Genomic DNA, 25,833 nt, shown 5'->3' with positions numbered 1-25,833 from the left:
AACCATTCACTGCTGCAAGCTCAGTACTGTCAGCATATTATCTATCCTGGAAGAGTCCATGGTCTTTCAAGGAAAGACCCCCAGTCACCCCTTCCATTGCAGTAGCAGCCATAGCTTTGTTGCAAACCTCATTTTCTAGAATGCTACATACAGATATGTCCCTAAACAGGAATCTTCCCTCCAGACCTTTGAACTTCGCCTGTTTGGGTAAAATGGAACCCAGATCCAAACCAGCCCCCATTTGGAGTTTATTAAACCAATCAATGACGTTTTGAAAAACGTAAAGCAAACCCACACCCAGTTTGCCCATGATGATCTTTCATCCTCCACCCTCAAACTGCGCTGAGGCAATTAAAAAGAAACCCAGCTCTGAATCAACTCTGGTTTCCTGTCTGACAGCAGTTGGCACCTGATGAAGGTGCAAAAATCCTCACATCGGCAGAGGTGGGATAATTTGTCATCCATTTCAGGTCTGCTCCTAGTTCCTTCAGAGAGAGATTGGTTTAAACCCTGATGTGATAGGTTTAATTCTAATTTGGACTTAGCCACTGTGATGATTAGCGCTTGTCGCTTTTCTGTGATCATTTTTCATTTCTTTTGAATTTTCTCATTCTCCTGGGAAGGGGGATCTCTGTGTAAGAGTCAACCAAACCATTATAAGCAGCTCTAGCACTGACAGTTCAGTGCAGCCAATTGGTGTATCATTCAGCCCCTAATACATTGTTATTTATTTTCCTCACCCAATAATCTTTTGGCATTTACAGGCCCCAAGGGTAATCTTATTTATCAGCACATAATATGTGTACCAATCCACTGGGCTAAAACCATCATCCACTTTCTTGACCATTGACAATTCTGAGGGAAACTGGGGAGATCATCAATCATAGAATCAGAGAATTGTGGGACTGGAAGGGACCTCGAGAGGTCTTTTAGTCCAGTTCCCTACACTTAAGGTAGGACTAAGTATTATTAGACCATCCTTGACCGATCTTTGTCTGACCTGCTCTTAAAAATCTCTAGTGATGGAGATTCCACAACTTCCGTAGGCAATTTATTCCAGTGCTTAACTACACTCACAGTTAGGAAGTTTTTACTAATGTCCAACCTAAACTACCCTTACTGTAATTTAAGGCCATTGCTCCTTGTCCTGTCCTCAGAGGTTAAAAAGAACATATTTTCTCCATCCTTGTTGTAACAACCTTTTATGCACTTGAAAACTGTTATCATGTCCCCTCTTAGGCTACGTCTACACTACAGGATAAATTTGAATTAGCTTAAACCGATTTTATAAAACAGATATTATAAAGTCGATTGTGCACGTCCACACTAGGCACATTAATTCGGTGGTGTGCGTCCATGGCCCAAGGCTAGCGTCGATTTCTGGAGCGGTGCACTGTGGGTAGCTACTGTAAAATAATGAGGCCAATAACGTCGATTTGCTTCCACACTAACCCTAATTTGATATAGTAATATCCATTTTAGCATTACTCCTCTCGTTTTGTAGGAGTACAGAAATTGATTTAAAGAGCCCTTTACATCCATATAAAGAGCAGTGTAGTGTGGACGGGTGCAGCGTTAAATCGATTTAACACTGTTAAAATCGGTTTAACAGCTTAGTGTAGACCAGGCCTTAGTGTTCTCTTCCCTCTTAGCTCATGTTTTCTAGACCGTTTATCATTTTTGTTCCTCTCCTCTGGACTTTCTCCAATTTGTCCACAATACTCCATCTGAGACCTAATCAGTGTGGAGCAGAGTGGAAGAATTACTTCTCGTGTCTTGCGTACAACACTCCTGCTGATATATCACAGAATGATGTTTGCTTTTTTTTGCAACAGTGTTGCACTATTGACTCATATTTAGCTTGTGCTCTACTATGACCCCCTGATCCCTTTGTGCAGTAATCCTTCCCAGGCAGTCATTTCCCATTTTGTATGTGTGCAGCCGATTGTTCCTTCCTAAGTGGAGTACTTTGCATTTGTCCTTATTGAATTTCATCCTATTTACTTCAGACCATTTCTCCAGTTTGTTCACATCATTTTGAATTTTAATTCTATCCTGCAAAGCACTTGCAACCCTTCCCAGCTTGGTATCATCCACAGACTTTATAAGTGTACTCTCCATGCCATTATCTAAATCAGTGATGAAGATATTGAGCAGAACTGGACCCAGAACTGATCCCTGCAGACCCCGCTCAATATGTCATTCCAGTTTGACTGTGTATCACTGATAACTACTCTCTGGGAACGGTTTTCCAACCAGTTATGCATCCACCTTATAGTAGCTCCATCTAGGTTGTATTTCCCTAGTTTGTTTATGAGAAGGACATGTGAGACAGTATCAAAAGTGTCACTAAAGTCAAGATAAACGACATCTACCGCTTCCCCCCTACCCACAAGACTTGTTACCCTGTCAAAGAAGGCTATTAGGTTGGTTTAACATGATTTGTTCTTGATAAATCCATGCTGATTGTTACTTATCACCTTCTTATCTTCTAGGTGTTCACAAATTGATTGTTTAATTATTTGCTCCTTTATCCTTCTGGATGCTGAAGTTAAGCTGACTGGTCTGTAATTCCCCGGGTTTTCCTTATTTCCATTTTTATAGATTGGCACTATATTTGCCCTTTTCTAGTCCTCTGGAATCTCTCAATAAGTAGCTTTGTATTTCTAGACCCTCTTGGTGGCTCCATCACAAATTTGCTCAAATTTAAAGATTATTTTTGTAACTGGCTAATGATGTGGGACTTAAAAAAAATCAAGCACCAGTAATAGAGATTCTGCAAGCAGACCTTGGCTAGTAATTTTGTTGCCGATGGATGAGGCAGAATGGGATTCAGCTCATTCTTCCACAGCTGCATGGAGTCTACAGGGATAAGGGAAGATAAAAATTATTTCGGTCATAAAGGGTAAAATTTCCAAAAGCGCTTCAGTAACTTAGGCTAGGTGCCTATGGGACTTTTGAAACTGGGACTTAGGTGCTTTTGAAAATGCTCCCCAAAGTCATTAAGTAAATGGCTGTGACTCTAACGCTCCATCTGTATTACGAGCTAGGGGTGTGACTGCCCTGCTTCTGTACGCATACTTGCACCAACTCTCATCATGCTAGTGCGACTATAAATAGCAGTGTAGCCAAGGTGGCACACTTGTCTACATTACCTGCTGGATCGATGGGCCACGATTGATCCAACAGAAGTCGATTTATGGTGTCTAGTCTAGATGCAATAAGTCGACAACCAAGCGCTCTCCTGTCGACTCCAGTACTCCACCAGGGTGAAAGGTGCAGGCAGAGTCAACAGGAGAGCATCAGCCGTCGACTTACCACAGTGAAGACACCATGATAAGTAGATCTAAGTACGTCGAGTTCAGCAATGTTATTCACGTATTAGATTGATCTTCCCCCCCAAATCCCCGCCCCCAGTGTAGACCAGCATTAATGACAGAGGAAGAACTACCTAGCTGTGCTGAGTACACACCCACTGGTTACATCTAACTCATAGTGTAGACGTAGCCTTAGACACACAAGATCTATCAAGTAAGAAGGAGTCACTTTTCTGGTCAAAACTACACTTTAAAGTCTGCTCTAATCTGACTATCAAAGTAGCTGGCATTTAACTCAGGCAGAGGAAGAAAAATTCCTTTGGGCCTCTACCATAAATGCCAGATGCAATCACACATCTTATTCTTATTTAAAAGATGGTATATTTAAAATTTAAATATTGAGGCATCATTCTCCTTTCTTCCCAGTTTTGTGGCATAAACGCTGAAGGTACCTTTGGTATATTTTAAAAATGAAAGGACAGTGACATCTCACCAAATCATCTTGTCCCCTCTTATGCCCGGGCCTCAGAGGATTCAGGGGGCCTGGGGCAAAGCGGGGGAGCTGCAGCGCTTGTACTCACCCGGCAGCAGTCTGGGTCTTTGGTGACATTTTGGTGATGGGGGGACCCTTCAGTCACGCCTCATCTTCAGCAGCACTGAAGGGCCCCCTTGCCGCCGAAATGCTGTCTGAAGACCCGGACTGCCGCTGGGCCAGGACTCGCGGGGGCTTCTGCAGGGCCCGGGGCCTGGGGCAAATTGCCCCACTTGCCCCCCACTCTGGGCAGCCCTACTTATCCCTGTCTCCTTTTTTAGTTTAAATGAGAGGAACTGATCACAGAGGAGAAGCTGGAGGAAATCTCCGAGTCGGTTACCAGGAGGCAGTACTGTGGGGCACGTCAGAGTGGGTGAGGGGGCATGGTTGGGGAAGGACGGGATGTGTGAGGGCAATGCTGCATGTTGGCCCATTCCCCAGTGGCTGCAAGGCTTGTGGCAGCCTATAGTGAAACAATCCCCACCCCCATGCAGTTCTGGGAAGTCACCTCCTCCCCATCCCAGCCCTGGGATGAACTTGGCCCTAGGTCACAGAATTTAAGGCCAGAAGAGACTGTTACGATTATGTAGTCAGGAGAATTTAGGTTTGAGTCAAATCTGAAGTGAAATTCTTGGCTGTTTCTTACTTTACTCAGCCCTTGTCACCATCATGACCGGTACAGTGAGATCCAGCAAGATCTGTGAACATAGTGTCCAATGGCTGGCTGGTTCACACCCCTGAGCAGTATCCTTGCTTTACTGGGATAAAAATGGAGCTGGATTATCTGATGAAGATCTGTGTGCTGAAGTGGACACTTTCATGTGCAAGGGTCCCGATACCACAGCCAGTGGGATCTCCTGGCTTGTACATTGCCTGCCCTGCACCCAGAGCACCAGCGGAGATGCAGGGAAGAGATCAAGCAGATTCTGGGAGACCGGGATACAGTTCAGTGGGGAAATCTTACAGTGTATTTGATGACTTTCCCGCCTAAGATCATTTTCAGGGGACTGATCTATTCTTGAGAGCATTATTCACAAAACCAAGAAGCTCAGCATCTCTTTGGATGCTTTATGTCACTGTGCATCTTGAAGGGCTGTATGTTGTCATCAGTTTCATAGGACTTTCATCTTCCTAATTATGAGTGCTACTAGGCTCATTTCAGGTACAAACGGATTAAGTCAAACAGCGGAGGCCCAGAGTTTATCCTACATTAAAAATACAGGTCAGAGAGGTGCATTCCCTGGATTTTGTGTATCTGTCTTTAAAATCTCACTATCCCACCAATGAGAAATTAAATAAAAAAACCAGCTACTAATTCAATGAAACTCACACACCATTATTTGTGTGCTCTATACACCCTCTGCTGGATCTGCAGAACCATTTACCAACCACTGTTCCCCAAATAGTGCTCATACCATCAGCAGCACTGAGCTACAAATTGGGGAGCAAATGGTAAACCTGTTTAAAACATAGTTGGCAGGTGGAGGGTGAGGGGGAAACATTTTCCAGACAGAAAATGACAATCTTGCCGGCACTGAAATTAATGGCAGTATTCCTTTTGCTTCCGAGAGGGCTCAGAATGGGTAAAGGGAAAGAAATTGTACTATGGAGCTTCTACATAACAGTCATAATAATGGAACCTACCCTGAGAACAAAGCACATTGGAATTGTCACACTGGCAAGATCAGCTGCTTGCACAAGTAGACACACTGACATCAGTGGGATGCACTCACCAACGTGAGCAAGATTGTGGTTCTCAAACTTTTGGGCCTTGAGTCTCGTTCAGGAGAACAGAACCAACCACACCTCCCTGCAAACCCGCCATAGGGTGACCCCTCCTGGAGCACCCTCCAGTCTCAAGCCACAGCACCAGAGATGTGCCCAGCCTCAGTTTCCCTTTTTTGTTCGACCACAAAGGGAACATTATCTCCCAGACCCAGGTTTTTAAAGGTATTTAGGTGTTGCTGCACAATGTTGCACCACCTAATTCATTTAAAAGCTTACATCTTATTCTAAAAAGTGATTTAGACACTTAGCAACATAAATCCTATTGAGGCCTGGTCTGTACTACAGAGTTAGGTCAATGCAAGGCAGCTTATGTCGAACGAACTTTGCAAGTGTCTACATTCAAATTTCGGTCCTCCACTACACCGATTTACTAACTTCACCTCCAAGAGCAGCATAGAGTCAAGGTCAATGTAGTTAGATTGTCAGTGTCAGTGTAGAGACCTTGTTGCTTATGTTAACTGTTGCTGCAGCAGAGAATCCTGTGGCACCTTATAGACTAACAGACGTTTTGGAGCATGAGCTTTCGGGGGTGAATACCCACTTCGTCAGATGCTCATGCTCCAAAACGTCTGTTAGTCTATAAGGTGCCACAGGATTTTCTGCTGCTTTTACAGATCCAGACTAACACGGCTACCCCTCTGATACTTAACTGTTGCTGGCATTCAGAAGCTGTCCCACAATGCCCCGCATTGACAGTTCAATTGATGCGAAGGCTCCTGGTAAGGGTATGCACCGCCGACACAAGGAGCAAAGTGTAGACATGCATAAGCAGTGTGATTGCTGTGGCGGCTGTGTGTTGCTGTCAGATAGGTCGACTTCATTGTGTAGTATAGACAGGGCCTCACTGTCAATGGGATTCTGGCTCCAAGGGGAGTAAATCCCTTGTGAAAATGAAATGTAGCCTCTACGTCTGTTAGGTGCTGCAACGCTGAGTCCAGTGACACCTTCATCGCTTTGAAAATCTCGGCCTCCCTGTACAGCACAAAGCTCACCGCTGGGCACAATGCGTTCCCACCTGCCAGCTCCCCAAAAGCCTTGCAGTAAAAGTGTTCTGCAGTTCCCACAGTCAACATCTAAAGGGACAGCTTTCTCCGGCCCCCTCTCTGGGGCCATCACCGTCAGGTCATCCACCCAACAGTCAATAGCAGCACATAGTTCCCAGTTCCTCTGGCTCCTGAATCAGGGCCCACTCTCCAGGCTATTCACCTCTCCATGACTAGTCCTGTGACCTTTTACCACAACTCTCAAGTCAGGCCTCTATCTTCCTTCCATACAATCTGAGCAACGCAGCTTTATGCTATGACCCTTCCTCTCTTTTTTTACATGCTTCGATGAGCAGTGAAATAGATAACTGCACTGACGTTTAAAGTATCACCTTCCGCACCAGTGAGACACATGGGGCAGTTCACACCTCTCCAAGCTGCTCTTTCAGGCTCTCTGCAAACTCATTACTGTGTCAGTCACTCTCACTTCACATTTTGAAGGTTTCTTCCTCTATAAAAGCTAGAGACTTACCTAAGAAATGGAACCAGATGGGACCTGCTGGGTCATGGAGTCCAGTCCCCCACTGTCACAGGCAACCCTATCATGCAATTTCTTTGCTTTTAAACAGAAGTTGAGACTCTGGAGTACAACTGAGGGTTATGCCATACGCTTCCTTCTCCCCCAGCTAGTCCCTACTGCCCCCCAGCCTCAACAAAACACTGGAGAAAGCGGGACAAAATCTTGCCCTACCCAATTTTGAATATATAAAATTCTATATTTCCAGATTGCCATACTCCCTCCATTCACCATACTGATCTCCTCTCTCACCTCTCCACACAGTACCATGATACTTTTATTAACTATTGTTCAGTATTAGAGCTTTTTATAGGTTTCCAGCCCATCCTGGATCATGTGACAGAAAGGTTGGCATATGATCACGCAGCACTTTCTGGGTCCTTTACTTCAAATTCTTTCCCTAAAAATTGAGATTGGATTGTAATGTGGGTTATTCCTTGGGCAGATTGTTGGCCCATAAATCAGCAAAGGACAGGACTCCATAACAAAGGGGCATGTTGTTTTTCCTGCACACATTTCACCTAAAAACCATGAGCCAGATCCTCAGCTGGTGTATATCGACGGTGTCATAACCTAATCCCAGATTTGGACCTTAGCGTCCAAAATATGGGGGTTAGCATGAAAACCTCCAAGCTTAGTTACCAGCTTGGACCTGGTAAAGCTGCCACCACCCAAAAAATTAGAGTGTTTTGGGGCACTCTGGTCCCCCCCAAAAAAACCTTCCCTGGGGACCCCAAGACCCAAATTCCTTGAGTCTCACAACAAAGGGGAATAAACCATTTCCCTTCCCTTCTCCCCTCCAGGTGTTCCCTCCCTGGGTTCCTGGAGAGATACACAGAAGCAAGCTCCGTGAATCTAAACAGAGGGATTCCACCCTCTCTATTTCCAGTCCTGGAAACAGAAGTACTTCCCTCTTCACCCAGAGGGTATGCAAAGTCAGGCTAGTAAATCTAACACACACAGATTTCCCCCTGACTTCTTCCTCCCACCAATTCCCTGGTGAGCTACAGACTCAATTCCCTGGAGTTCCTCACCAAAGAAAAACTCCAACAGGTCTTAAAAAGAAAGCTTTATATAAAAAGAAAGAAAAAATACATAAAAATGGTCTCTCTGTATTAAGGTGACAAATACAGGGTCAATTGCTTAAAAGAAATATGAATAAACAGCCTTATTCAAAAAGAATACAATTCAAAACACTCCAGCAACTACACACATGTAAATACAAAAAAACATATAAATCACTATCTGATCTTTTGTACTTACAACTGGGAAACAGAAGATTAGAAAGGCAGGAAACAGAAAAAATCACTTCTCATAGCCGAGAGGAACAGACACAAGACTAAGAACAAAGGACTCACACACAAACTTCCCTCCACCCAGATTTGAAAAAGTCTTGTTTCCTGATTGGTCCTCTGGTCAGGTGTTTCAGGTTACTCCTTTCCAGGTGAAAGAGACATTAACCCTTAGCTATCTGTTTATGACAGACGGCACTCTGTTGGCATCAGTGGAGTGCCACCAATCTAGATTAGCTGTGGATTTGGCCCAAGTGATTTCCAGAAGCTGAGAAGGGAGCTACTAAAAATGAATTCAAAAGAACTAAAAAAAATACATTTTAAAAACCCATGTGAAGATGTTGAGTGCCCCACTTTCAGAGTGTCCTCATCTCTGCTTCTAAATTTGCACTCCTCAGATGTGTGTGATGCAGGCTCCAAATTTGGACAGTGGGCACAAAATGCTGTTTGGCCATGTGACCTGGAGAGTTAGCTATCTAATCATCATTGCTCTCTTTGTGGAATTTTTATCTGAATCTGAGTTCAGATATTGAATAACCCGAAGATTTGGTGGGGTTTGGAGATGGGGTTTTGATTCGGGGCCCATCCTCAGATGTAAAGAAGAGACGGAAACGCAGTACTGTATTTTATAGTCTTTACAATTGTTTGGGAGACAAATAAATTATTGTGGTGTAGTAGAGAGACTAAGTGGATAAGGTAATATCTTTTATTGGACCAGCTTCTGGTGCTGAAAGAGACAAGTTTTTGAGCTTAGGCAGAGCTCTTCATCAGGTGTACCAGTCATTTGAACAGAACCCATGTCAATATAGAGATCTGCAAGTTGCAAATGGCATTGCACTCTATGTACTGGTGTTGGCCATGTGTTGCCTACTCGACTTTCTGTACTAAGAGGTAGGTGCCACTCATTCACAATCTCTGTCTTTGGTTCATTTTAGGAGTGACCTCGTCAAGATGCCTTACATCACTATGTGCATTAAGAAGAACCTTCACCTTCATCCTCCAGTACTTCTATGGATGTATGTAAACACATTCCTAAGAGATGGTAGAGGAATACACCGATCCCTCATAAGATAAGGATAAGGTGACAGGATAATGGATGAGGATGTTTTGTTTGAACTAGCAGGTACAAGGTGTAGGGTGGTAACAAACAACTTCTGGAGTGTATTTGTATCAATGTATAAAAGGAGATGACAAAGGAGGGGCAACTTTGTACTTGCCGAGGGGTCAGCCTCCTGATGTGCTGATGGAGCTGGTACCATTGTCTCAAGCATACGAGTGTTAGTGCCCACTGAGCTGGGGCACTAGCACCGTGCTTCGTCACCAATAAACCTGGCTGAGCTCTTTTGCCACCAAATTGAGCCTGTGATCTTTCTTTATCAAGGTCTGCTGAATCAGCCAGCTGCGCTGTCTGCTAGTGCAGCTGACATCGGAGATCTGGAAACAGCAGCACCTAGCGGTCTTAACTCGATGGACGTGGTGAAGTCGATGGTTGTTTTGGTTAGTGGCAAGCTACCCACTCTTAGAGTTGCAACCTTAGATGGCAGAAAACTCCAAGTTAGGAAATCACCTGATCCTCTCCCTTCAGATCCTCAAAGATGACCCATATGAGATTTAAAAAGAAAGCAGGAAAACATGGACTGGAATCTGTAAGGCTATTGAAGAGACTGTAACCTTGAATAATAATAATAATAAGAAGAAGAAGAGTAAAAATAATAATAAGAAGAAAAAATGTAGAATATTGCAAACTATGGGTAGGTCCATTAGATGACTGAAATAACACGCCACAAAATTGGCAGGGCAAGTAACAGAAACAAAAAAAAGAGAAGAGGCAACAGAAGGAATGGAGCACTGGAAAACACAAGTGCTGCTGGCAGGGCAGTAAGCAGTTCAGATACATGGTATGCTGAGCAAGCACAGGAACAGAACAGAAAATTGGAATCAGCTGTAGAGAATCTGCAAAAAGAGAAGTGCCGTTCCCTGCTATAAATCTGGGTGGGCAGCAACAGGCTTTGGGTACTTATACTGTGCCCGGAGGATGGGGACAGAAATGGAAAAAGGTGGCCTTGGAAAACTGAAAGATGGAACCTGGGATGATTGAAATGGGGACATGTGAAATGACCCAGACCAATCATCATCAGGTAGTCCATGCAGGGGGCCTCTGCACCCCAAATGCCACCTTATGATGAGAGACTGCAGGTTCTGGCAAATCCTAAATCGAAACCTAGCATGGTACCTGTTGGAATGGGAAAAGCAAGTGCATAGGAGGGGGAAGAAGCAAACAATACTAGATTGGCAAATCAGATGGAGGAGGAAATGGAACAATCAGCAGTGCACGTTAGGCAACAGGGGCTGTGACTCGATCGCCGGGGAGTGGATAGAAAAGGATTTTAAAGTGAAAACCCAAGAGTGCGTGGGTTAGCACCTAGAACTGAGGCAGCGTGCTGCCCGGAAATGGTTAACTGCAGCCGGGAAGGCCAGTCCAGCAATCCATTTGGCAGGCAGACAAAAGCAACAGACACTGCGGAGAACAAATTCAGGTTTTTCAGGAGTAGGTAGGAACCCTCACTCTTCTGTGAGAGCCAGGATCAAAACCAGGACTCCGGGTTGCCAGCCCCCTGCTCTTACCCATGGAGGCCCCCTCAGAGCTCATAATATAACCATTTTTCTCAGATAGTTTTGCACACCACTTAAGCTTTCCTTCATATCCTCTGTGAGTTGGCTAAACTCACTGCTACAGCTGCTGCTGCTTGGCTCAGGTCTCCTTCCCTTCCTAGGCTGCTCCCCACCCCCTCTCCTCATTTCTACCCTCTCTTTGTTTTAACTATTAAAAGTCATAGTTATTACAGGGTTCAGAACCCCCATCACAGAAGGAAATGGAGCAACTGAAAAAACCAAAAGCAATAATCAAAATGCGTAAGGTGGTAACATTACTTCAAATAACTCCAGTAAATTCATTATTTTAAGAGTATTTCCAGCTGTTGCATTCCTGAAGTGTTAACTTTCTTGATGATATGGTTGCCAAGCAACAGAAATATTAACTCTGCTTCTAATCTTAGTCATTAACTAATATTTGAAACATGGGTTTTCCTTATTTCCACATAGTAGCGTTTTTACAATAAAAGTCCTATGAAGCAATGGAAACTGCCATAAGTTAAAGTAATTAATATAACAAAGTGCGCAAAGAACTTTATAGGCATTTGTATCAATTCTTATTAAAAGTTTTAAATAAAAGGGTAATAACTTGCCTATCTAAATATTTAACTCTTTTGTTTACCTATCTGCTTTCTAAAATGCATTGCCTTAATAAGTTTAAGCTCATAAAGCCTTATCTTGTACAGATATAAATACAATTCTGGCACCGTTCATCTTTAATTATAAGTTTGCCCTGTATTTCATGTATGTTGTCCTCTCTCATCATATGTTATGTGTGTTACATGCCTAATTTTTTGTTTGTTTTTATTTTGTTGCAACAAAAGCCAATTTGATACTCATTTTTTATATGTGGTATCACACTATTTTAATATTATGGTTGAATTATAACTATCATAATCCCAATTAATTTTTGCAATGCCCCAAAAGGCCTCAGTTTTAGATATAGGTACATAAATTTGTGCCTAAGTTAATACTTTAATTACAAACAAAAAGGGTTCTCTTTTATTAATCAAAAGCTTTTCTGTTCAAATTAAAAACCTCAACATTAATGCAAAGTTCATATTAACAAAATGTCAGTTCCTTTTCCGGGGTTTTGATAAACTTGTTTGTGCCTTTATTAAATATTCAAATATAGTTATAGGAATGTTATAGCCAAAATGTCAAAAAATATAAAAATATTGACTAGGGCTGGTTATATTGCAAAATGTTCAAGTGAACCAAACAATTTCAGCAGGTTTCCACATTTGTCTCCCAAACACAACCAAGTGACATGAAAATTTAATACCTTCCAGGAGTTTGCATTTAAAATTCATTTGGGTTTAATTTTTTATGCTATTTTCTTTTATGTTATGTTAAGAAGAAGTAGAGGCTGTTAAAGTTTGTGCTTTCAAGCCGTTAACAAAAGGTGATTGCTATTATAAATAAGTAACTACAAAGTTCTGTTACTAACTCTTTTGCTAAAACAGAAAGCTCAGCAGGGGAGAGCAATACATCTTCTCACAGAAGGTAGTGAGCATCTATTTTAGCAGTCAAGCACTACATTTATTATGAAAAAATGAGTAATGCACATTAAGTGAAAATGCCTATCTATGCAACAACTGTAAAAGCATCTAAAACAGGTATATTTAAGCTAAAGAATTGGGAAAATCAGAACAAAAGCACAGCTTGTGCTATAGAAGACTTGATCCCTACTATATTGTAAACAAGCTAAGTTAACATGTATTAAACTTGGGTTATTGAAAACAAGAAAAATGTCAAATGAAAAGACTTGATTGTGTTAACAATATTAAGCTGTTTAAGGGTGCATCTGAAATATTGAAGACACCACAAGATAGAAGAAGAAGAAAAGATAAAGTGCTTTATAAATAACAGACTGGTCAGGCACATCTCAACCTACCCTATATGGACAATTAACTGCAAACAACTATAAACCACAAGCTGGGCCAGGTCTGTTAGTTAAACAGTGTGCTACTAAGCAAAATGAGTTCATGTACCGGTCATTTTAAATATTTCTCCCTGAAATATGGCTGAATTTGGTTAGTGTGCAAAAGCAAATCTATCATTACCATATACTTCTTTGTTTATTAACATACTAGCATCTTATCAGGAATATGCACAAGACTCAAGGGCTGCGTAAAAGACTATTCTACAGCATGATATGTTTCAAAATACGAGACTCCAAAATCTAGCTGGAATTATTGGTTAAATTTCAAGATTATTTAAACCTGGAATATCCATTTGGAACAGAGGTAACATGAAATATATATAACTGTTGTGACCACTAGGTAGTGGAAACTGTCTCTGAATCTATAATTCATGATATTGATGATCTGGTTAACAAAGAAACAGTACACGATTTACAACGTGCATCATACTGCTAAACTATTAAATCAAACACAAGTAAAAATGAACAAGCTAATTGCAGCAAACAATATGATGGCAAGGAAAAACTGGATTGGTAAAGAAATTATTTGTACTGCTTATGAGAGTTGCATAGTAGCTACCATAATTAACTCATCAGAGAATATTTTAAAAAGGAAAGTTGCCTGACCTTATTAGTAATAAATAGCTAACTGGGATTGCCCTCAGGGTATAACAAAAACAATGGTAAATTGGCAACCTTCCAAATTGTGCAGACAAATTCTTTGTTATTACCAGTCGTAACTGGGGGTCAGTGACACTGCAACCGAACTGAGGCACATTATTCAAAACAATCTTGTTCAGTGTCTGGTTCCCAATATTGAATCCTGACACAGCAATATTTGTAAAGTGGTTACTGCCTATTCAGTAGTGTATCTGGAAGACAGCAGTTACAAGAAACAAGTGCATCTGAGTCAGCTTGTTGACCTGAATTTGATGAGTTAGTTGTTATGGCTTGCCACTGATCACATCTGACCAGAAGATTTATAGGTTCTTGTCCAATTCAGACTACAGGGTTCAGGGACTCAGAGAGTTCTATATCAGGAGAAGACTCTCGAGGTGCTTGGCAAAAACACTGACACCGAGGACAATACCAAACTGATAAAACTTTATTGAGATTAACAAAAGAATAATAAATGCTACGAAACTTATGACTCCAAAACAGTAAAAGAATTCCAAAACTCCTGCTTTTCCAAAACATTCCTATTGTAAGTACCTTAACCTAACATACTCACACCCTTCCTTGAGGACCCGGTAATAGGAGGTGAAGGACCTGGTATGCCCGGTAACAGGATGGTGCTGGCTTCCCCAACAGTTAGGAATGTTGAGTAGTTATACTATACTGCACAACCTGAGCTGATAGTGTGATAGAAGATAGATAAAAGGATAGTCTATAGAATGTAGGAGAACAAAGAAAAGAAAGAGCTACAGGAAAAAGCACTCAAAGAAAAAGAACCTCCAAAAAAAGGACTAGGAAAAAACTCCTGACTTCTTCCATACAAGGTATTTCATAGGATCCTGACACTCTGTAATTCAAGCCCAACCTACTATACCCAAATCTTATTTCCCTACCCGAAGAAATTTATCCTATAGGTTAGTGGATTATGCGTCTGATGAAGTGGGCATTCGCCCACGAAAGCTTATGCTCCAATACATCACTTAATGTCCCAGCTTCCTCTCAGCGAGCTGGATATAATAGCACTGCCTTCCCCCAGTCTTTGTTTGTCTTATCTGTTTAGACTGGAAGCTTTCCGGGGCAGGGACTGTCAATTACTCAGTGTACAGTGGCTAACACAATAGGATCTTGATCTCAGCTGGGTTGTTGCAGGTGCGACCAGAATACAAAGAAATAATAGTAAGAAAAGTCTTCAGGAAAACTCTCTCCTTTATGGCCTGCTCTCACTGCTAAGTCTGATTGATGGCTTTACAATGCTATAATCCCAGTTTTACAGCAAGTGGGCAGCAGTTTACTAAACGACAAGAAGATTAGGGTGACTTGTGAAACCAAATGATCACTTTATAGCGAAATGTTCCTTTTAGTTTACAATGGAACCGACTATTTTTGTTTCAGGCGTTTGATCCATTGAAGATTTTCTCCGCAGAGCCCACTCCTCAGATATTCTTATGCCTTCCGACCTTTGGCATCTGTGACTTAAAAAGAGAAGAAAGAATCCCTATAAAATCAGTCTTCCCTGCACTTTGAGGAATAGGATTTGAAATGATTCTTTCCCATTTGAAGTGGCTTAGTGGAAACAGGGTGCAGTGAATGTATTTTGATGTTTGGTGAACATGGGTATAGAATTCTGTGACAGAGTGCTGGGCAACTGCAGCTCTACCAGCACTCTGATCACTGGATCACCAAGGAAATCACCCCAGAGTAAATCTGAGGGGCAAAACTGAGCCTAATTGATAGATTAGAGATGGGTGGGAAAGAGCTACAAGGCTAATCAAGTCGAAAGTAGAAAGGCAGTGGAAGGAAGTTCTCAGAAGGGAAGAGAAACTGGCAGGTTTTTCAGAGTCAGAGCCAGGACCAGGAAAGCTTTCTTGGGTGGACAATACCTTCTTTCTCCCTCCTCCTTGGCTGAGTGAGCTAAGGAGCGTACGCTATTGTAAACACAGAGTTGCATGAGATTTTAAGGCTGGTGGGAAGAACTCTGTAAATATGTTGCACAAGTTGTTTGACCAGAAGAAGGTCTCCGAGCAGTTTGTGGCTAGACAAGGAACAGGAATAGGGTGATTCCCCATCACAAACACTCTTTCACTCCATCCTGATTGGCAGTGGAAGTGTGATGGTTGATAGATCCTTGACTGAAGAGGCTTTGTGGAACCATAAGCAGCCTTGGTTGTGCTCACCACTATTTATTATTGTGATGGATTGTGCCAGGAGTGATAGAAGATACTCACTTGACCTTTGGCCTCATGACTAAGTGTGTAATGGTAACTAATAATACACTCCTTTCTAGGGGCTTATCATAGCAGCTAACAAAGAGGAGGGAAACCTCAGCTCGCCTGCTGCCTTTATACTCAGGCCATACATAGTATATTATTATTCATAGATTCATAGATTCTAGGACTGGAAGGGACCTCGAGAGGTCATCGAGTCCAGTCCCCTGCCCTCATGGCAGGACCAAATACTGTCTAGACCAGCCCTGATAGACATTTTTCTAACCTTCTCTTAAATATCTCCAGAGATGGAGATTCCACAACCTCCCTAGGCAATCTATTCCAGTGTTTAACTACCCTGACAGTCAGGAACTTTTTCCTAATGTCCAACCTAAATCTCCCTTGCTGCAATTTTAGCCCATTGCTTCTTGTTCTATCATTGGAGGCTAAGGTGAACAAGTTTTCTCCCTCCTCCTAATGACATCCTTTTAGATACCTGAAAACTGCTATCATGTCCCCTCTCAGTCTTCTCTTTTCCAAACTAAACAAACCCAATTCCTTCAGCCTTCCTTCATAGGTCATGTTCTCAAGACCTTTAATCATTCTTGTTTCTCTTCTCTGGACCCTCTCCAATTTCTCCACATCTTTCTTGAAATGCGGTGCCCAGAACTGGACACAATACTCCAGTTGAGGCCTAACCAGCGCAGAGTAAAGCGGAAGAATGACTTCTCGTGTCTTGTTTACAACACACCTGTTAATGCATCCCAGAATCACATTTGCTTTTTTTGCAACAGTATCACACTGTTGACTCATGTTAAGCTTGTGGTCCACTATGACCCCTAGATCTCTTTCTGCCATACTCCTTCCTAGACAGTCTCTTCCCATTCTGTATGTGTGAAACTGATTGTTCCTTCCTAAGTGGAGCACTTTGCATTTATCTTTATTGAACTTCATCCTGTTTACCTCAGACCATTTCTCCAACTTGTCCAGATCATTTTGAATTTTGACCCTGTCCTCCAAAGCAGTTGCAATCCCTCCCAGTTTGGTATCGTCCGCAAACTTAATAAGCGTACTTTCTATGCCAACATCTAAATCGTTGATGAAGATATTGAACAGAACCGGTCCCAAAACAGACCCCTGCGGAACCTCACTTGTTATACCTTTCCAGCAGGATTGGGAGCCATTAACAACTACTCTCTGAGTACGGTTATCCAGCCAGTTATGCACCCACCTTATAGTAGCCCCATCTAAATTGTACTTTCCTAGTTTATCTATAAGAATGTCATGTGAGACTGTATCAAATGCCTTACTAAAGTCTAGGTATATCACATCCACTGCTTCTCCCTTATCCACAAGGCTCGTTATCCTATCAAAGAACGCTATCAGATTAGTTTGACACGATTTGTTCTTGAGTTCCCCAGCCCCAGGGCAGTCTCCAAGGGTAGTTCCACCTGGTAGGGACCCTGGTAGTTTTCCAACATAACAGCCTGAGATTCAGCAATGTTCCTTTAACCCAAATCTCATTTGTGAAAAATTGTAGGCTTGATGAACTGGCATTTTCCAATTAAACTCTTGTTTTATCAGGAATTTTCCCACCAGCTCTACAAAGGATGCATTTTATCAAAAAAATCTAAGACATCCAATAATGTTAGAGGGACAAGGTGACCATATTTTAAAAATAAATATAAAAGTCAGAATCTTTTGTGATGACATTGTTTGGAATTGTGAAATACTCATCCAAATTACATATTTTTTAATATGTGTACTGATCTTACCTAGTTCTAATGTCTACTTCCACAGCTACGTGGACATACGTCTCAGAGTGGAGGACTTTCCCTCCCAGTAACTTATTGCCCTGTATGAGTTTATTATGTAACCTTGAAGGAGTGTTTGTGGCAAAGTACCTCTTTCTCCTCAGCAGGCTCAGTCCTTTTTAGCCTTGGAGACACAGGCTTGGGCAAAGCAAACCTTTCTAGGTAGCACAGGGTCTGGCTAATCCTTCCCTCAGTCAGTCCCTTATGCTTGTTTTCTCCCCTTCTAGGGACAGAGGGCAGCCTTCCTTGTTGGAAGAGATCAGCACCTTGCTGCACCTGACTTACTGGCTGCTTCTCTCACTCTCCCCCTTGCTTCCATGCCAGGGAGGGTTTAAAAAGGTGTCCAGCAGTTGGAGCCAGCTGAACCTAATTAATTCCCTGGTAACCCCTTTTCCAGCTGAACCTTATTTCCCCCTGGTTATCTCTCCTCAGGGGATTGAGAGAGGCCTTTTAACCCCCGGGACTAAATGCTACCCCTCCCTTTGTAGCCATTTGTTGTGGGTTTGCCACAGTTGTTAAACATACACTTTGAGCAAAAGAACAGCTTTGATTGCACCTGCACTTTTTAACTTTTCCTTTCACTGCAAATAGCATTCATTACATTGAACACTAGTTCCACTGGACTGGGGCTTCTGGTAAAAAAAAGAACAAATAGTACCTGATGTAGCAATAAGTCTTGGACAAAGCATTTGTAAGTTATTAAAAAATCCAAATGTCTGATATGGATGAAATGAAAAACTAGGACATTGTGGGTGTCCCAAATAGACTTTCTGAGACAAGAGAACAGGAGCTGGTTGAAAAATGCAAATAATTTTTCATGGAAAATTTAAGAACATTACTTTCAACATTTCCCATATTTTGCTTTGATTTTTGAAGACAAAACAAAAACAAATCTTGAAGAAATGTCAGTAAAAGATTTCATTTTCATGAGCTAAAACCCAAGAATGTATATAACCTGAAAAGTTTTATTGAATATTTTTTCAGATTTTAGTTTCTCCTTTTGAAAAAACAGAAAATTTTAACAACAAAAAAATAAATTTTCATCAACACTTTTTGTTTTGGTCAACCCATAAAAAATTTTCCTCAAAAGCTTTCGTTTTGACCAAAAAAGCATTTTTAATTAAAAATATTGTAATGAAATAATATTGAGCTGCTGTATCAGATAAGTAACTGATCCTGTTTTTTGGAAAACAGGTACTCAGTTATAGATTGAGAACCCCACTGAAGTTGGTAGCATTACTCCAGCTGAACACACTGCTGGTGAGAGCAGAATTTAGGCCTCACTGCTCTTTGGGTATGGAAAAACATAACAGCATTTCCCAGTTTTAGTCAGAAGCCTTCCATTTGAAGAGAACAAGAGGGAACTTCTTTCAGACTGTAGATTCCCTTGAGGGTTTACAATCTAAAAGATTCACCTAGAGAAACAACAGGTTGTGCAGGCAGCCTTGTATTTCTGCATTGGGGAGGAGATTCCCACATTCAGACATATCTTTGGTTTCTTTTCAGGAATGACCTTAGTAACATGCCCTACACCACCATGTGCATTAAAGAGACCCTCCGCCTTTACCCTCCGGTACCTCAAGTGTATCGACAACTCAATGAACCAGTCACATTTTTCGATGGGAAGACTTTGCCAGAAGGTCTGATTCTATCCCTTTTCCTGTATTCTTTATAAGTTTAAGGGTTGCAACTTTATATATAGTAGCTAATGGGCATTGTATGTGTGTGTATCAGTTAATTATGGACCCAAGTGATGGCATTTGGATCAGGATTAAGAAATCCTCTAAAGCTCCAGGGGTTTTGACTCCAGAGTTTTGGTTTACTCCAGTTAGGAAGGTCAGCAGTGCACCAATAACCAAAATGGATTAGGATAAATATTCTGCAATCACACAAAACAGAGATGGGCTAATAGTGTCAGCTGAACCAAAAATCCAGGAAGCGTTTCCCTGCATCCATATCTGTCTCAGTCATTAACTAATCACCAGCCAGTTGTCTCAGCCATATTTTACATATCCTTCTGACCACAACGATCTACTGTAAGGAACAATGGCACTTTGATCATGAAGTGACTGAGGAAAAAGAGAAGTCAGAGACTGGGAAGGACATTAATTCCAGAGGATGTGGGGAATGATCTGGCCCACTCATAGGAGGTGGATGAGTTTGCTTTGCTAGCTGACAAGATCAATGTACTCAAAGAGAGATGATGAGCTTTTCAGCTGACCTACACTGTGGGCAGGAATTAGCACCATACATAAAGCTGCTGAGTAAGACCTAAAGTACTGGGACAAGTATAGCTTGCTAACTCCATCAAGAGGCGTAAGAAGTGGGGTGTGACTCTCTGATCTGAGGGAACTAACTGCAGAGCCACAGCGGTCCTGCTGGACAGACTTGGAACAGCTGGGCTTAGGGAAAATGCCTAATTTTATGTCATTTCATTGTAATTGGTGTTACCATTAAGCCAAACCCCATAAAGAGGGTGACTTTAACCTGGTACAGCGTGTGTGGACTTCATCCAGAACTGTCTAGGAATCGCACCTATGCAAGAGAAGACTAAGACTAAGCAGTCTGGGTATGTGAACAGGAGGGCTCCTCTGCAGGGATGTGTTCACAGCCTGGCCTTACAAATGAGAGAGGAGAAATGACGATGATTTAGTTGAGGTTGGTCCTGTTTTGAGCAGGGAGTTGGACTAGATGATCTCCTGAGGTCTCTTCCAACTCTAATCTTCTATGAGTCTATGATTCTATGACTGTGACCATGTTATCTCTTAGCCCTCTCTTCAATAAATGAAGTAGTAAACTTAGTAAATCTCCCACTATAAGGCGTGTTTTTCAAACCTCAGGTAATTCTTGTAGCTGTCTTCTGTGTTTCCATTTATCCTTTTATTATATTATATTATATTATATTATATTATATTATATTATATTATATTATATTATATTATATTCCATTTATACAGCAACCTGTATGTTGCTCAGACAAGGTGGTGCTCAGCATGACTTACATGCCTAGAGAGATGAATAAATAGATGTGTGCATACCAGTAAAAATAAGGCAGCAACCCCATATACTTTGGGTGGATGGATTGGACACACTTAGCAGGGCTTAACAAAATGCACTCTTGGGACTTAAAGAGTCGATGCAATCTTGGAACCATTAGCAATTATATTTGAGAACTCATGGAGGATGGGTGAAGTCCGAGAGGACTGGAGAAGGCTAAGTATAGCACCTATATTTAAAAGAGGAAACAACAGACGAGACGAGTTTCAATACTTGGAAAGATTATGGAACTAATTATTAAATTATGATGCGGAACCAACTTGATTTCTTTCTTTGACAAGGTTATTGGCCCAATGGATAGGGTGGATTCAGTAGATTTGATATATCTTGATTTTAGTAAGGCTTTTGATCCAGTCCCACATGACATTCTCACAAACAAATGTGATCTAGACGAAACTATTACAAGATGGGTGCACAACTGATTAAGACAGTTCTCAAAGAGTAGTTATTAATGGCTCACTGTCCAACTGGGAGGATGTATAGCTTAGGCGCTGCAAGCCTGGGAGGCGGGAGAAGTGAAGCAGCCACCGCGTGCTCGAGGTGCTTGGGCGCGGAGCAGGGGTGAGCTGGGGCAAGGGGGGGGCCTCAGGGCAGAGGGTGGGGAGCTGCAGCAAGGGGGGGTGCCTCAGGGTGGAGGGGAAGTAGGGGGGGCGCAAGGTGGAAGTTTCTCCTAGGGCATGAACCATCCTTGCACCGGCCCTGGTGGTGGGGCAGGAATACAAAAATATAAATAGAAAGAAAATACTGTAGCAGGTGATTTTCTTCTCATGAGATCTTTTCTCTCATTCTTACCAGGTAGCTTAGTGTCTCTGCACATTTACGCTCTTCACAGAAACCCCGAGATATGGAAAGATCCAGAGGTATGTTACTTTTCTTCTTGTGATATTTAGTTTCTTTTTGCCTGGGCACAATGGAAGGAACTTGCTACAGCATCCATCCCCACCCTCCATTGGGGCAGTGTGGCTATATACCACCAGCATCTTGGGCCAGGCCTTAAAAGTACAGTCTGGCCTCTATATATGCGGAAGTTCTTTATTGGATTGATTATTTTGGATGTAGGCTTAGGGCTAGTTTCTTTTCTCAATCAGACCAGTGTAAATCCAGAATACATTTATGGACCCCAATGGAGCTATTCAGGATTTACACCAATTCAACTGAGATCAGAATCTCTTGCCCTTTATCTGCACTGATAATGAAGATGGGATCCAGACGTCTATTAATTTAAAAAGGTGTAATTGCTCTGAACCTTTAAAATCCCATCATCCCAATTAGGTTAGTCAATGAAGGTTCTCCTTAGTGACATGAGGCCTCATTCTCCACCATATGGCTTTGTACATCAGGCAGTAATTTATATCCCATTCAGGTAGTTTTGGCACATTGCACGTGTGATTGAATATATAAGATACAGGCATGGGTCGGCACTGTGTCCATGGTAAAAATTTTGAGGTACATGGGCATGGACCTCAACATTTTTACTATGAGGTAGCGCCCCACTCCCCACCCATGCAAATGGCTTCCCCGCATCCCTCTGTGCTGTGAAGTGTCTGTCTTGGCCACTCTGCAGCATGCTGCCTCTGGAGTGCAGCTTCGTTCCGCCCCCAGCAGCTCCCAGCCCATTGGCTGCCCCCCACTGCACAGCCCCCTCATCCTAGCTCCAGCCCTTTGGTTCCACCTCCCTGGATGCAGAGGCCCTCTCAGCCTAGCTTCCCTGCAACAGCAGGGATGAAGGACAACAGAGGTGAGCCCCCCCCCAAGAATTTGTTCCACCATGGCCCTGCTTACAACAGACCCCTGCCCACAGCTGGAGCCTGCCCCTTGGAGGAGATGCCCTGGTCAGGAGGCAGAGGAGATGCACACCCACCCTGGGATAACCCCTGCCGGGGGGGGGTGCCCTAGTCACAGTGAAGGGAAAAGGAAACCCTGCTGCTCCACTGATCAACCCCTGGCTTCCACTTCCCACAACCTGTGACATGATGGGGAATCTCCCATGTAAGTGACACAAACAGGGGAGAGGGACCCTTTGGTCCCAGACATGGGATAAATGATGTACCCTGGTCAGTAGGAGATGCTAATCCTCCTGCTGCCCACATACACACACATCCTCTCATAAGACATTTAAACAATAGAAATAAAAAAGTAAAAACAAAGAGGCATCCTTGTGGCACCTTAGAGACTAACAAATGTATTTTTGTGGGCTAGAACCCACTTCATCAGATACATGGAGTGCAAAATACAGGATAGGTATAAATACATTGGAGTCTGTTTTTTAAGTTTTTTTGTTGAAGAATTGCCACTTTTAGGTGTGTTATTGAGTGACTGGGGAGATTGAAGTGTTCTCCTACTGGTTTTTGAATGTTATAATTCCTGATGTTGGATTTGTGTCCATTTATTCTTTTGCATAGAGACTGTCCGGTTTGGCCAATGAACATTGCAGAAGGGCATTGCTGGCACATGATGGCATATATCACATTGGTAGATATGCAGGTGAATGAGCCCCGATGGTGTGGCTGATGTAGTTAGGTCCTATGATGGTGTCCCTTGAATAGATAAGTGGACAGAGTTGGCACTGGGGTTTTTTGCAGGGTTTGGTTTCTAGGTTGGTGTTTTTTTGTGTGGTGTGTAGTTACTGGTGAGTATTTGCTTCAGGTTGAGGGGCTGTCTGTAACAGACCTAAAAGTGGCAATTCTGCAACAACAAAACTTCAAAAACAGACTCCAACGTGAAGTTGCAGAACTGGAATTAATTTGCAAACTGTACACCATCAAATTAGGCCTAAATAAAGACTGGAAGTGGTTGGGTCATTAAAAAACCTAAACCCTAATTTCCCCCATACTAATTTCCCCCTACTGTTTCTCACACCTTCTTGTCAACTGTTTGAAATGGACCACTCTCATTATCACTACAAAAGTGATTTTTCCTCCTTTGGTATCCTACTGTTAATTGAATTGAGTCATTAGACTGACCTTACACTTGGTAAGGCAACTCCCATCTTTTCATGTATTTATACTTGCTCCTGTATTTTCCACTCCATGCATCCGATGAAGTGGTTTCTAGCCCACAAAAGCTTATGCTCAAATAAATGTGTTAGTCTCTAAGGTGCCACAAGGACTCCTTGTTGTTTTTGCTTATACAGACTAACATAGCTATCACTCTGAAACCAATAGAAAAGCACTGGCAACAATGCACTGGATATATGGTTTTAGGACAAATATTTATTTCAATGCCCCATCCCACAAAAAAATATTGACTGCAGTGGTGAGGTACATTCAAAAACATTAAAGTGAGTTAAATTTATTATTATTATTAACTAGCTAGCTAAGTTGCTGGTTTTTTTCAGTGTGGAAAATGGTGGTTATTTTGCAGGTTGAATGATGACTGAATGACATAACCCTCACCCCTCACAAATGTCCGTCACTCAGTCCGTTAATTTTGTCAAGTGTCCGTCGTACAACATGGTGCTGCCTACCCCGGATGCAAGTCAGTGCAGGATGGGGCCCAATTGTACCCTCAGTTACAGAGGAGATGGGGGATTATCTAACTAGCCGATGGAAGAGATGGGACCTTGCTGAGTGAACACAGTTGCCAAACCCAGCGGTAGCTTTGTCACTAAATGTCTTTAGAGTACAAGTGATCTTTTCTTCCAGGTGTTTGACCCCCTGAGATTTTCACAAGACAACTTGTCTGATCAGCATTCCTTCGCCTTTATGCCCTTTGCTGCTTGGCCACGGTGACGTATTAATTAATTAATTAATTGTGTGAAACCTACAGCCAGAAAACCGAAAACCACAATGAGAGGAGAGAAAATTATCTCGTGTACCTCTAATTGTTCTCAGAAGTGATGATTATGATAGATTGTCCTTTACTGCTTGATCCCAAGTCCATTAACTATAAAGATATTATTTTTATTACAATAATACCTAAAGGCACTAACCAATATTATGGGGCCCCACTGTGCTAGGACCTGTACATACACATAGAAAGAGACAGGGTAACCATTAATGAGAGTGTGTTAGACGTTCCCCTCTCTGCCCAATCGGCAGAAGCTACTTGTCTGTCACAATCCCACTTAAAGAGCCCAAGTATTTATCTCAAGATGTATCAGCTCATGCTTTTAGCTCTAGGTGTCCCTGAGTCAATTCCCGATGTGTCAGTCAAGGTGGCGGCCATCACAGTAGACCCTGCCTGGAAGAGCTTACAATCAAAATAGTCAAAGGCTTGGAGGTGAAACTGGGAACAGAACAGGGACGTGACTTGCCCAGGGTCACATGGCAGGTCAGTGGCAGAATCAGTAATGGAACCCAGGTCCCCTTGACTCCCTGTCCACTAGAGCAGCTTCCTCTCTTCACACTCCAGTGGGTTTGGGTCAGACCATTAATGACTTAGCCCATAAATCTCCCTTACAGACTGAGTATTTTTCCTTCTCTTCTCAGGAACTGCATCGGGCAGCAGTTTGCCATGACTGAGTTGAAAGTGGCCCTTGCCCTAACCCTCCTCCGCTTCGAACTCTCACCTGACCTGACTACACCTCCTAATGAAGTAACTGAGCTTATCCTGCGCTCCAGGACTGGAATACATTTGCATTTAAAGAAACTTTCCTAATATCTTTGCTATTTCATGCTGAAACTATCTTTGATATTTTTTTTCAGCAAAGCTTACAAGTCACAAGACTTTCTTAGTAGATTTGCTCATCTTAAATATGAGGAACAGTAAATTACTGTACTAGTGTGTGAGAGGGTAGAGACATTCTTTAAGGGTGAGGCTGGGGGGAAACATTCTTATGGGGCCTGATCGTCAGCCACTGTAAAGTGACATAGCTTCATTGACTTGGAGTTATGCCAAAATACACTAGCTGAGAATTTGGTCAATGATGTTTATAGATTGGCCACATACAGAGACACGAACAAAAGTACAACAGGAAATCACTGGTTCTGAAATCCAGTACAGTGAGGGCATAGTTATATTCTGTATAGAGAAACTTTTCTCTCTTTTGGCTTTTCCAATGCCCTTTGTCTATTCCT

The 25,833-nt window shown here is 42.3% G+C and overlaps 1 pseudogene; it reads left to right on the top strand.

Annotated features, from left to right (window-relative positions):
- The first annotated feature begins 4,518 nt into the window (after nt 1–4,518).
- LOC115656797 lies at nt 4,519–25,414 on the top strand (annotated as a pseudogene).
- The last annotated feature ends 419 nt before the right edge of the window (nt 25,415–25,833 follow it).

Source organism: Gopherus evgoodei, chromosome 8 (genome assembly GCF_007399415.2).
Source record: "Gopherus evgoodei ecotype Sinaloan lineage chromosome 8, rGopEvg1_v1.p, whole genome shotgun sequence".
Lineage (NCBI taxonomy): Eukaryota > Metazoa > Chordata > Testudines > Testudinidae > Gopherus > Gopherus evgoodei.
Note: the sequence above shows the minus strand (reverse complement) of the source record. Positions and strands in the feature narration are given on the sequence as shown.